The sequence below is a fragment of the Leptinotarsa decemlineata genome, unplaced genomic scaffold (assembly GCF_025532065.1).
Source record: "Leptinotarsa decemlineata unplaced genomic scaffold, Ldec_3_MD MMD2_P_RNA_scaffold_14, whole genome shotgun sequence".
Classification (NCBI taxonomy): domain Eukaryota; kingdom Metazoa; phylum Arthropoda; class Insecta; order Coleoptera; family Chrysomelidae; genus Leptinotarsa; species Leptinotarsa decemlineata.
Window position 1 is genome coordinate 7,698,382 of NW_027412528.1, and position 13,756 is coordinate 7,712,137.

At 32.6% G+C, this 13,756-nt stretch overlaps 1 long non-coding RNA gene across 1 annotated transcript; it reads right to left on the bottom strand.

The window, feature by feature from the left end:
• Positions 1–2,081: 2,081 nt before the first annotated feature.
• On the bottom strand, positions 2,082–5,114 carry LOC141483344 (uncharacterized). The gene is made up of 2 exons (XR_012466023.1): positions 3,508–5,114; positions 2,082–3,409 (listed from the first exon to the last, which is right to left on the bottom strand). It is a non-coding gene; the product is annotated as an uncharacterized lncRNA (long non-coding RNA).
• Between the last annotated feature and the right edge of the window lie 8,642 nt (positions 5,115–13,756).

A 13,756-nucleotide genomic window follows, 5' to 3' on the forward strand; every position in this document is an offset into this window, starting at 1 on the left:
GATCCGATCACAGGATATGGAATATAAAACAATCTCCAAATATGCAAACTTGGCACAGATTGCATGCTGTGCATTTTACCTCAGTACAGTGACCGGATCAAAGTCACAATGTCAGCGTATAATTCTTTATAAATATTGAGGGAGGTCAAGATCATGGATATAGTTAAGAGTTAACAGTTAACAATCAACAAACAGTATTCATTTACGTATCGATTGGGTCATCAGAAATGCAGCACATCTCCTTTTCTTCAATCCTGCTGGGTGGCAGTGTAATGTAAGTTTTTTGATTATTTTAATGTATTTTTTTTATTAACATTGAGTGTGAGTTTATTTAAAGTATTTTTCCGTTTCTTTCACAATAAATATTTTATTAAGTTTTAAATGAGTTCTTTTATTATTTGGATGAATGAATGGATGGGTGAAACAGCGAATAAAATCCTCTCGTTAATAGCCAAGCAGAACTGAGTTGCAACACGTGGTGGAGGCGCCTCTCTCGTTCTCGGGGGCGTCATTCTTCATAATGGGCCTAATTTTCTGATACAAAAAGTTGAATTGTTCAAGTTTTGAAAATATGTTGTGATAATTAGCAGAAAAGTGTATTTTTCTTTTGTTTTCCAATAATGAGAGAATTTAATAGCTGTTTCATCCAGTAAAATTACAGTTTTTCCTTCTTTTTAATATACTTCAAATAAATGTTTTTTTTTGATAGTTTGATAATTAGTTTTGAATATGTTATAAGTTGGTTCTTGTGCTTCAATTTTTTTAATCCAAATACAACCTATCATTTCAGTCAACTTTCCATGTTTCCCTTCTCCTCAAGTTATGAGTAATACACTTTCTAATAACTGTCCATCAGCTTAGAAAGAAAAGTATTACTGAAGTTGAGCAATCATAAAGAATATCTGTTCATTCAGCTTCTTAAGATTGCCAATGGAATAATTTGAAAAAAAAATTCATTTATCGTCTGTAAATTTCGAAAGTATGAGCGGTACATTTTCCAATATCTGTTTCATCAGCTTGGAACTGTACAGTTGAATTGGCTAAACGTATGGAATATCTGTTCATCCAGCTCCGTACGATTACCCATTACATGATTTCGAAATTTTGCATACGTATCTGACTTTTTGAAAAATAAATGATACACCTACCAATATCTGTTTCATCAGCTTGGGAATGTGTATCATAGTATCAATTAGTTGGATTCATAAGATATTCCTTGTTACCAATCATCCTCTAACATTCTATTGGTAATGACTCGAAAACAAATTAAAGTAGTCATCAACGTCAGCTCATTAAGTAATCAATATATTAAATATGATCAATTAGAATATTGACACAAGAAAAAGGTCCATTTTTGAGTTTTATTAACTTTTTGAAAACTATTGAGACAAAGAACGCCATCATGATCGCCAACATGAAAAAATCCTCATTTTTGACATACAGTATAAATATGAACCCTTGTCGATTGGTTTGTAATGTTGTTTTCGATAAAGCGCAACATAAAATATTTAAAAAATCCCTCAGATTTACTATTTTTAGTAAATTCTGGAAATAGTTTCATTTTATTATAACCGCCAAATATTCAACCTTTTTTTCTTTGAGTTTGAAGAGTAACAATTCATTTGCTATAAATATTTATTGCGAGACTGATATCAAGAGGTAGTGAAAGATGATGGTCTTCAAAAATTTTATTAAAACATGTTTTACATGGCAATGTTACACTTCATACATAGTTACCTCTCTTTCACAAAATGTTTTGTTCTCAAATACTATTCACTATTTTTTGCATAATCTTAAGCACCTCCCTATAACAAAATTAAATTTGTTAAATTATGCTCGGTAGGGCATGTCCAGAGTACATATAATATTAAACAACAATTAATTTATCTGGTTAGGTATCTATTATACGCAAAAATTCCAGAACTGTGAACTGTTTTATGAATGAGTATTCTGACTCAAATTAAAATATTCAATTTTAAACATATAAGAATCCAGAATAATTAGGGTATAATAATTAGAGATTAGTAATTGAATGAAATGCAGATACAAAATATTTTTTTAATTGCATTTTTCAAATAAAATTTTACACACAATTAATTAAGGAAAAATAAGCAGTAATTATATAAGAAAAGAAACATAATAATAATGAATGCATTATTGACACACCCCTGGTCAGAAGAAGTACAAACAATTCAATGTCACCACATAGTTTTATTTTTTTATTTTGTATGGAAAGTAATAGGAAGTAGCATCTCAGACTGATGATCTACAAACAGTGAAGTTTGTAATATTATGAGAAATAAAAGAAGCGTATAGATATATTGAAAAGGTGAGAATTGATGATTATGTATTGAAGAAGAATCATTTATATAGGTAGACTATACACACAAGATGAAAAGGCAGACTGTGGAGGACGCTCTCAAAACTGCATGAAATTTTTCATTTTTGAAGGTGTGTAAAATATGTTAGATGTTCATGAGAAATGATGATGATTATAATATGAATTTTGTATGAGGCATGAAATGAAATGCGCATACATGAGGTCTTCGGAGGAAAGACAGGTACGATGTTGTAGAAAGTACGACACAGAAAGTTGTCTTAAGAAAAGACAAATATGATGTTTCAAGATGTAGAAAGTTACTACGTCATGGTAATTATGAAAAAAGGTGAAAGAGTATAAAGAGAATAATAATAATAATATATGCAAAATCTGAGAGATGCAATTTACATGTGGTTTCTAATATATATTTATCAGATATAATTCAATATTCGTCGTTGGTACTAGCCAGGAAAGTAGTTGTTTTCGATAAATATTTCCAATAGCTGTTTATTTTCATTGAAAAGAAAATAAATTGCTATTGCTATTTTCAATTTCTTATTATTCAGTGAAATGTATATCACATGAGGTGACAATTGAATAGACAGGTGACAAATACTGTGAGGAATCAGTGAAAAATTGTACAAAAGAAATTAATGTTAAAATGGGTGTGTCATAAAGAACCAATGAATTTTGAAAGTATGCTCAAGCATAAATCAAAAAGTATGCTTCAAAGTTGAAAAAGAAAGTTTGTAAGGTATCTGCAAGTTATTGTCAAATTAACTTAAATGTATATTATATGTACTCTAACGAATTAGATTAAACTGTCAAATGATTGTTAACTATAGAATGCAGTGATTTTTGTTGATTTTTTTTTTATTATCGAATTTAATAGTAACATAACCTAGCTATAAGAATAAAAATATATCATGGAAGAACTTACTGCCGAATTTCTCTCTTGTTTCATGCAATCGAGGCAACACCACACCCCAAGGCACTTCGAGGCAGTCACTACTCCACTACTCCATCACCCCTGTTACGGTTTTCCACTCCAGGACATTCAGCAGATCGTACCACAGACAGCACGATGACCTAGGGAAACATTAAGTTGAATCATCATGGCTCAAATGAATGGACTATAGGAATATCGCAGTCACTAGTGCCATATTCAACCAGAAACAAATACTTACGTTGTTGCGTTACCAGTTGTTCTGAGTAGCTGATAAACAGTTCCTGTGTGGGCAGACATCATCCACAGACATATTATGTGAATAAAATTGTAATACTCAAAACAATTCAGAATCACCATCATACCGTTGAGTACCAGGATAATCCAAATCCCAAGCAGCCTACAGAAAATATTTCGCAAGTAATTTATGAAAACAACGCTAGTTTCATAAATGCTGACACAACAGAACCACAGACAATGATGTTTGAAGTTTCCCAAAAGCTCTCGAAGGGGTAATTTCTATATTCCTGGGCAGCTAATAACTTGATCACACTATTACACGATGAACACACAGATATAAATATATTTCAAAGTGTAAAATCAAAATCACTTCAGTGAACGAAAAATGGCGCTAAATATTCACATATTCATCAAATTGTATGTATGTCATATGTCATGTCAAATCGTAAATCTTCTTCTCTATACACAATTGAGAGAATAGGCATGGAACAGAATGACAGATACATTTCACAGAAACCAGAAAAACATGTTCTGGTAATACGAGAAAACGCAAAGCACAACGTAATACGTAATTATAGTCCAGTCCAATTCAGTCCACTGTTACGTTGCCAATGTTTCCATCCAGTTGAGTTGTGGTAGCCGAGCAGCCATCAACCAAAACAAAGTCAGAACCAAGACACGGAACGCTGTGCGGACAGATTGGTGGAGTGACACGAAGACAGACAAAGTTCAGTGCCGGACTATGACAATATAAGTGTGGGAACTCATAGTTGCAGAATCAATTGGACAATATAGTTTTTTCTAACTTTTATAGGACATGTAGTTTGTAATTGATGTTTATAATCATATTTTAAACCCATTGTTTTTTTATTATTCAAAATATTTTTATTGAATTGTGAGTTTTCATTTGAATTTCAATTTGTTTTTTTGTTTTTCATTACTACCCAGAAAGCTGGGGGCCAGCTTTAACGTGGAGGGGAGATGTGTCAAATATAGAAAATAATCATGAAATGATTCAGATTCATTTGAGTAAATATATGAATTGAAAGATATTCCAACCGCACTTCAATATTTTAACACAAAAACACTCAGTATTCAGAATTCCATCTTTTGATATTTCAAGTTCATAGACATCGAAATTGATCCGATCACAGGATATGGAATATAAAACAATCTCCAAATATGCAAACTTGGCACAGATTGCATGCTGTGCATTTTACCTCAGTACAGTGACCGGATCAAAGTCACAATGTCAGCGTATAATTCTTTATAAATATTGAGGGAGGTCAAGATCATGGATATAGTTAAGAGTTAACAGTTAACAATCAACAAACAGTATTCATTTACGTATCGATTGGGTCATCAGAAATGCAGCACATCTCCTTTTCTTCAATCCTGCTGGGTGGCAGTATAATGTAAGTTTTTTGATTATTTTAATTTTTTTTTTTATTAACATTGAGTGTGAGTTTATTTAAAGTATTTTTCCGTTTCTTTCACAATAAATATTTTATTAAGTTTTGAATGAGTTCTTTTATTATTTGGATGAATGAATGAATGGGTGAAACAGCGAATAAAATCCTCTCGTTAATAGCCAAGCGAGAACTGAGTTGCGACAACAGTTCGACAATCGATTTGTTCGAACTGTTGCAACCGAATGAATTTTGCGCTTCGATAAGTGCGATACCAAAGGCAATGAAGAAAAATAGTTGTCATAAAAAACTTTATGTGTATATCTGATAGTATGGGTTTAGACAAACCGGCAGATCCAAAATCTGAATCATTATCATCCACTGTAAAACCTCGTTTTCTAGCGAAGAGCTCAAAATTATATGAAAACCCAGTCACTCCAGAAAGAACCCACATTTTATAGCCCCATTTGTGTGGTTTCTTAGGGTTGCAAGTTTTTAGACTTATTCTGCCTTTGAAGGGAATTATTTGCTCATCACACGAGAGATTTTCTTCCAAAGGAACAGATAAACAGGTATTTCGGACTTGTTCTATAACAGGCATTATTTTATCCAAGCTGCTCGTGGATTCAGTGTTGTCACTGAAGTGCAAAAAACTTTTGAGCAGTTCAAAACGGTTCAATGTCATGACATCTGCAACTTGTGGAATTCTAGTATTGGGAGACCAGTAACGTCGAGTTGAAGGCTGCTTGATAAGTGACATCCAGAATATTACACCAAAGAAACGTTGAATTTCTTCTACACTTGTACATAGAGGCCTGCTTGGCTTTTTTTGAACGCTATAAATACAAGTTTCTTTTGCAATTTTTGTAAGAAAATCTTCAGGGAAAAAGTATCTAAAAAGTTTGTATGGAGAATTTAGTTTCAAAATTTCATCTGAAAGTAGTTCACTTCCTTCAAATTTTACATTATCATCATTTCATTCTGTTGCAGATTTTTTCCATTTTTGAAGTAGTTTATTTTTGTTTTTCTGTTCTTTATTCAGTGAAGTTCTTTGAGGGAAGAGTTGTCTAATGGGAATGTTGTCCTCTTCGGAGAACTCATCATTTTCAATGGCATCAGGTTCATTTTCAGATAAATTATCTTTGTTCAAGAGTATTTTTTCATTAGGATATTCATCGTCTGAAAGTTCACTGTCCTCACTATCAGAAGGTATGTCTCGCAATTTGATATGAGCGACCCTTGAGAACCCATAGAATATTTTGGGATCCATTACCTGTAAAAAAGGACTATGTAAAAATTTTGTTCTGGGTATGCATGGTGTTCCCAAGCGGGACCATTTTTTAATTACGCCAAAACAATCCTTATTTTACTGGAATCAAATATTTCAACTATGTATTCTTATTTCTAAATGCCTAGAACAAAACACTACAATTTTTTTAAATTAAACTCACCTTTATTTACTTATAGAAAGCCGAAAACAACACAGTGCACGTGCGGTGTACCGACATAACTTATTTGTTGCCCGGCGTCTGTCAATTTCTCATGAACAGGCAGATGAGTATGCAACCAAACTTACAAAAATGCAGGCATATTGTGTTTTATTCTGTTCTTTCAGTTCTTGTATTTCTTCTGTTATGTCCTGTTTAGTTTGCTTTATTTCATTCATTAGGACATTTCTGCAGTCTTGGATGGCTTCTAATAAACTTTGTAACGAGATATTTTCACTGTGGTTGGGCATGACTCTCATTTACAGGTTGTGTATATGTTGTTCTCCACGCTGCTTCGAAAGTGACTAATCGTATCGGCGATGGGTTTGACCGATAGCAGTTAGCTGTGTTTATTGCTCCCCACTTTGGCCACACTGATAAGATCTATTCGAATTTGTTGCTAAGCGATTTTGAACCTTACTCACTTGTTTTATGAATATTTATTGCTGTATTTTTCCCCTGCGTGTTGTAATCACTACTTCTGCCTTTGTGACATATGCACTATCACTTTATTATTGGTTTTTTCCATAGTTTATCATATTTTGGTGAAATTTACTGGGTCAAATCGATATTCACCAAGGCGCCAGCACTTGATGATGATGATGATGAAAGAAATCTATTAGAAAACAAATATTTTCTTATTGTTTCGAAAGCAAGAGATCTTTTATGTAAACCTACCCCAGGTGCATCGTCTTTTCATCAAGTCAATGAACCAAATATCAATTGTAATGTGAAACTACCGCAGTTGTCATTGCCTGAATTTAGTGGAATATATGATAAATGGTCTAATTTTGCAGACACCTTTACATCACTTATTCATAGTAATTCCGATATCCAAAAGTTCCACTATCTTCAGTCATGTTTGAAGGGTGATGCAGCCAAGGTCATCGATTCCTTGAAACTGTCGATTAGTGCCAGATATGAAGAAATCAGAAAACGTAAGATATGCACCAATTGTTTACGTCCAGGTCATTCCACTCAAGATCTTGTGCTAAAAAACACAACACTCTGCTTCATTTTGAGAAGGATATATCTTCTAGTGAACAGAAGCTTAGGGAGCAATCTTCCGTATCTTCTAGTCAGTCTTCGATGAACTTCTCAGGCACGTTTAACGATCAAATAATAATATTACTACATCACAGTCAGATCCTTCTGAAGGTCCAATTGTTGCTAACAGCCACAACAGATCAAATCAGAAAATTATTGCACATTTCCATGACAATAATGTCGTTTTACTTTCTACAGCTCTATTGTATATAGCAGATGCAGAGGGCAAATATATATCATGTAGGGCCCTTGAAAATAGGCGATCAAAACATTTTCCGAGAATGTCGAAATGTTATTTGTATTTCTCCAGCCCATAAACCGTTGATATAGTTTTTCGTACACTTTCTTAGATTTTTGGGGTAAAAGATTTTTTGTTGCATTTTCTGCTTTCTCCGATATGTGTGAAGGAGTCGATGGTATTCCTTCTATATCGCTGTTTTCAGACATTTTGATAATATAGGTAGGTAATATGAAAACTGATTTTGACAAATAAAGCAATTAGTTACTTAGGTTAGAATCTAGGACAAACAAAGGAACAGGATTCTTGATTGAAAAATTATGGGTTTCTATTGGTTGATAATCTGTATCGTTATGAAAAATCTGTATCATAATGGATATCATTATGAAACGGATTATGGTCATATAAGTGTATTGTTAGAGTACGGGTGTAGAAAAATATGTTTATTGCCAACCGATTCTGAACTTTAAGTTAAAAATTGTGATTTGTTTTGATTGCTAATATTTCATTTGTATTTTCAATTAATTTGAAAGTTCACGACCTTTCAAGGCGGGGACATATGTTGAATTTTTTATATGATACGCCCCTGCCATGTTTTATGACAACTGTCATGATGACAGAAGGAAAGAGTCAAACAACGATAGTCAGAAATGTTGATTTTTGTAACTCCGTATAATATAAATTCATTAAATATATGCAACAGCATTTTCAATTACCAAAACCAGCACAGATTCGAGTGGTAGCGATAGGAGAACTGAAATAAAGATACAAATACAGTCCACTTCAACAACAAGGCACTCCAGCACCACAAGATAAGACGGTATCTTTTTTGAAATATCGTTTTTGTTTCTATTACATTTCCATTTGAAATAACATTATCCTCTCCGACAATTTTAGAATCAGAACCACAACAAATATTTAGGAGTGAACGTAAACTTGATGTGAAGTGGGGTGTTTCAGTTGGTGAATTCAAAATAACCTATAAATCTTGAAACCATTTACAAAATTCATCCCATTCACCAAGTTTGAAGGCTGCAGCCAATATTTCTTTAATATGTACCTGAACTGTTTTATCTTAATAGTGTTCCTTCGTATCCTCTGACATAATATGGGATATATGAAAGTAACACAACAAACAAACATTTTTATTTTATCTTTTGGAAATGGTTTGGACTTAGAAACCACATCGAATATGAGTTCTAGGTATTCTTGAAGTTCCATAGAGTTCCAAGCTATAGGTTAGGCACTTAAAAAAGCAAAACTGAAATCACCACCACGCAGTCGAAAGCAGGCCATTTTTTAGAATTCGTAGATGAATGAAATGATTTAAATTTCACTAACCAAGCGCCGATTGATCCACCATTATGTTTACATGAAACCATTTCGAGAACAGGACAAACTCTGTTATTTCTAAGTAACTGTATGACACCAGCATGATAAACTTGTTTATATGATTTATCAGGCTCTCTTATTATAGATCCTGTCGCATCTAGATGTAGAGTAGGTCTTTTCTTCGCCAAAAATATTTGTTCTTCACTCCAAATATAAACTTGAAGAGGAATTGCTACAGATCTGATATATTCTGGTTGATCTTTTTGCATCAAAAGCAAATCTTTTAAATCGATGTTGTGTCTATCGTTTTTGGCAGTAATTTCTGTTTTTGCCTTCCTATAAACAGCATCAGATCGAATATTTCCCTTACTTTTCAATATTCTTCCAATAATAAAACGTCATTCCGAAGTACGTTTAACGGTTTCAAATGAAGCAGTTTATTTTTTTTATTTCCCTCGACTCCTCTCAATTGTTTACCCATTTCTTCAACATGGTTGAAATCTATGGAAGAGCTAAATACTTCTACCGTTTGAGATATGTCCTTCAATTTGGAAACAACCCTATTCAAAAGAATGAAAGACTTACATTGATGTTGCGAATATGCATAAACTGTTATCGTATCACATGTGTTATTAACAGATTTCATTCTTTTGTTGATAACCAGCTGGTATTGAATGACCTTGTATAAGTTTCTTATTCCTGCTAATGGCATTGAATTCATTTTTCGTGCATGAAAAAACTCCTCATCATAATTTGGTCTTTTAAAATTTTCTATTTTCAAATTTTTGGAGCTACTGGGTAGTATTTTTTTACACCATAAGATTTGTTCGTCATACAAATTAAAGAGCTCAACCGGAATTTTCTCAGAATCTGGAGTGACGTGTTTTATCGATGTGTCACTTGTTTGAACAACTCTACTATCATTTGATTTGAAATTTTGAGAGAATGACGAGTAATTAATATTTACAGCGCTGCTTTTTTCACCGAACGTTGTTTCTGAAATATTGGAAACACCATCACCTAATGACTGAACTGGATGTTCGATATTGTTTTCATCCGTTTGGTTTAACTGAATAGGTGTAGTACTGAAAATATTAGCATGACTCATATCAACATCCATAAATGACAAATTGTCGTCGCTCCCATCAGACATTGCCACTTCCATTTGTTTTTTTATATCATCCACAAATTGCTTGCATGAAAAACTTTCCTATTTTTATTATTATTCTTCTTATTGGAGAATTCACAAATCCTGGCGTAAATTGATTTTGGTAAACGATAGCTTTGTTGACCAAACAAATTTTTTGAGAAATTCAGTAATTTTAGAAATCCGTTTTCCTTTCAAATCTTCGGAAATGCCTTGATGTCTATTGGGAAACGAAGAAGTCTCGATCATTGTTGTTATACCATCTGTGTTTCTTCTAAGTACTCGTGATATGGCGTTTCGGCATGTATTGGTATTTGATGAAAAAAGATACACAGCCGCCTATTTATACCCACGTCTTCTAAGGAAAAATTTATCATATCAAGATTCGCGTTCAAAAATTCAACTACACCCAGAATGGAAAATTTGATTCTTTCAAATATGCGATATAAGCAGACAAAGCTGAAAAAAATTCTGAAGTTCACTGAGTATTCGAAACAAAATTAAATACCAAAATAAATATATACGTTTATAATATATTCAAGGAATATTGAGATACGTAGGTATTCCTTTATCGATAAAAATATTCGGATGTACGTTCGTAACTAAGTATCTACCAACAAGAAAAATTATGTTTAGAAACAAATAATAATTCATGTAACTGCTACGAGTATTCCGCTATACGAGAAAATGTAACGGCGCAGCGATAGCAAATTATATCCTGATCTAGACGGGCGATGATTTACAGGTGCAAATTATAGTTTCGGGCCACGGGAACCACTTTTTAAAAAGACTTTATTTAGATTTACAGACTTTATTGTACAGAAGTTACTCCAACAATCGTACTAACAGAACTAACTCTTCCTTCAAGATAGGTAGCTTTTATAAGTTTATTATAACTTAGTCAGCATTTGATAAATAAGCATAAAAGAGGGTTTTATATACATAACTCTTCCATCCCTAAGATAAAAATAATACATTAATATTATTTTCATCACCATTTTCTAAATGAATATTTTCTTGGTTATTTTTTCTTTCAAAACATTTAAATTTGTTCTTATATTTGGAATGTAAAATAAAATATGTAAGAAGTATAATAAATATAAATATACAAATATACATTGAAGTATAAGAAGTGCTGTCTTCTTCTAAGGCTTCTAGTCGATGTAATTGGGTTTTTTCAGCAAGGTCCTGAAGTCGGATTAGTTCGTCGAGGTTTACTCTTTCAGGAACTTTCATAGGGTTATTCTCAGGATGTAGCTGGATAGTATCTATTTCGGGTAACTGTAGAGGGTTTCCTTGAACGGAAGTGGCGTCGTTGGAATAAACTTCGCCTCTAACAATGAGGTTACATTTATGTGGGATATGGATCGACTGTGGTTGTCTGATATTTTCGTATCCATGCTCCTTACAATTTTTCTCAATAATGATCTTATCAATGGGGATAATGATAATGTAGGCATCGTTGACAGGTTCTATTATGTCCTGGTCTAATTGAATTTGAATCGTCTGGCATTGATGATCGGTTTTACCAATTAGTAATTTCGGTAAACAATCTTCTTTTGAAATTTGGTTGTCAACATGGTATATGCAGGTATTTTCAATTCTCGTACAGGGTTCATCTTCATAATGATGGTAAGTCGAGTTAAGAATTATATAGGGTTTTAAAGGAACGATAGCTTGGTTGAGTATTGGAATTGGGAACAAATGGAAGTAATTATGAAACTTTTCAAGAAGTATCGGAAAATGAATTGCAAATATAATAATTCCATCTTTATAATTAATTTCAATTTTTAGTAATTTGTTATACGATTGAATGTTTTTAAAGTTTGGTAAACTGCCTTTGTAAAGGTTTAACATTATTTTTAATAATTCTTCGATATCAGATAATGGTAATATCGTGCTATGAATGATGTTTAATTCTGCAAATAAAATTGAATCTTCAAGTTTATTAAGTATTGGTAACATAATTTGACAATCTATTATCATTGTATCAAGAGAATTTTGAAGTCTTAAGAATAGGGTGAACTTATTCAGATTTAAGACAATACTTTTTATTTGTTCGTCAATTAATTGTTGGTTTTAACAATTTGCTGTAAGCTATTCGTAGTTTCGTTCATAAATTTTCATGTGATAGTTAGGTAATTGTCTAAATCATGCTGAAGCATGTTCTGATTCTTTTCCAAAGTGAAAATTGCTTTATTATATTTTTCTGCATCTTCATCATCTAAAGTACCAAAGAGCCATTTACTTGTTCTGCCTACTATATTAATAAGTGCCCTTTTCGATCGATTATTTTCTTGAGGTTTAATATTGATTAATTTCACTTTGATTTTGTCTAGCAAATAATTCAGAAGATTATACATGTGGTGTAGTTGTGGGTATAAAGGATCTTTGATCAAGATAAATTCTGCGATTGTTTTTGTATTATTATTTAAGATGTTTAGGGGAGAATCAAATTGTTTTAAGTCAATGAATTTTATAAACATATGTTTTTGTGTTGTGGTTCTTGCTTTTCCAAGGGAAAAGGGAAGGATAGGCTTATTTATCCTCGTCATTATTATGTCTTGTCCTGTCGTCGCAAGGATTCCAAGAAGTAGAAGGTATAACGTTGTCATCTGTTCTCATCTGTTGTCATCATTCTTAATGATTTTTCTTTGTGGCTTCAACTTACTTTTATGGTATTTTGATTTAGAAGTTTCAATTTTAAAGTTACTATCTTTTTTTGGTTGAATTTCCTTATACAAGGGTGATAATTTAATTCGTTACTTTGATCTAAGATTATTTGATTTTTAAATTTATTCAATGGTTGCTCTGATATTGGGATTTCTAAAATCGGGTCTTCCTGCTGGGCTGGTACGACTATTATGTCTGAAAGTATTTTAATCTTCTTTTCCTCTGGGAATTTTTGTTTTTCTTTAGCTGGCTGAAAATGTCCTGTGTGGTAATTTTCAGGTTGGGGTTCTTCTCTTGATTGATGTTTTTCGACTTCTTCATTGGCGAGTTCATCTATTTCTTGCACTTGGCAATTTCATCAATCTCAGGGTTATCGTTTTTATCTACGCAATATTCTGCGAAATCTCCTAAACGGTCTTCTTCCGTATCGAAATTTCCTAGTAAAGAATAATTTTCTAATGGATGTAGTTCAATTCTGGATAGAGCATCAGCAACAGAATTATTTTTTCCTTTTCTATGTATGATGTTATATTCATATTCTTCTAATCTTAGGCGCCATCTTACTAATTTTGAAGAGGGGTCTTTTAAATTGAATAAGCATTGGAGTGGTTTATGATCGGTAACAATCGTAAATTTTCTACCAAAAAGGTAAGGTCTAAAGTATTTGGTAAAATTGATAATTGCCAATAATTCCTTTTCTATAGTTGAATAATTTTGTTCTGCGGGATTTAAAATTCATGAGGCATACGCGATGAGTTTATCTTTACCTAGAGGGCCTTGTGATAACACAGCTCCAATTGCTACGTTAGAAGCATCAGTTGTTAAGATAAAAGGTTTACTAAAATCGGGATGTTGAAGAAGAGGCTCATTAGTTAAAACTTGTTTACATTTTTCGAAGGTTTCTAGGAATTCGGCAG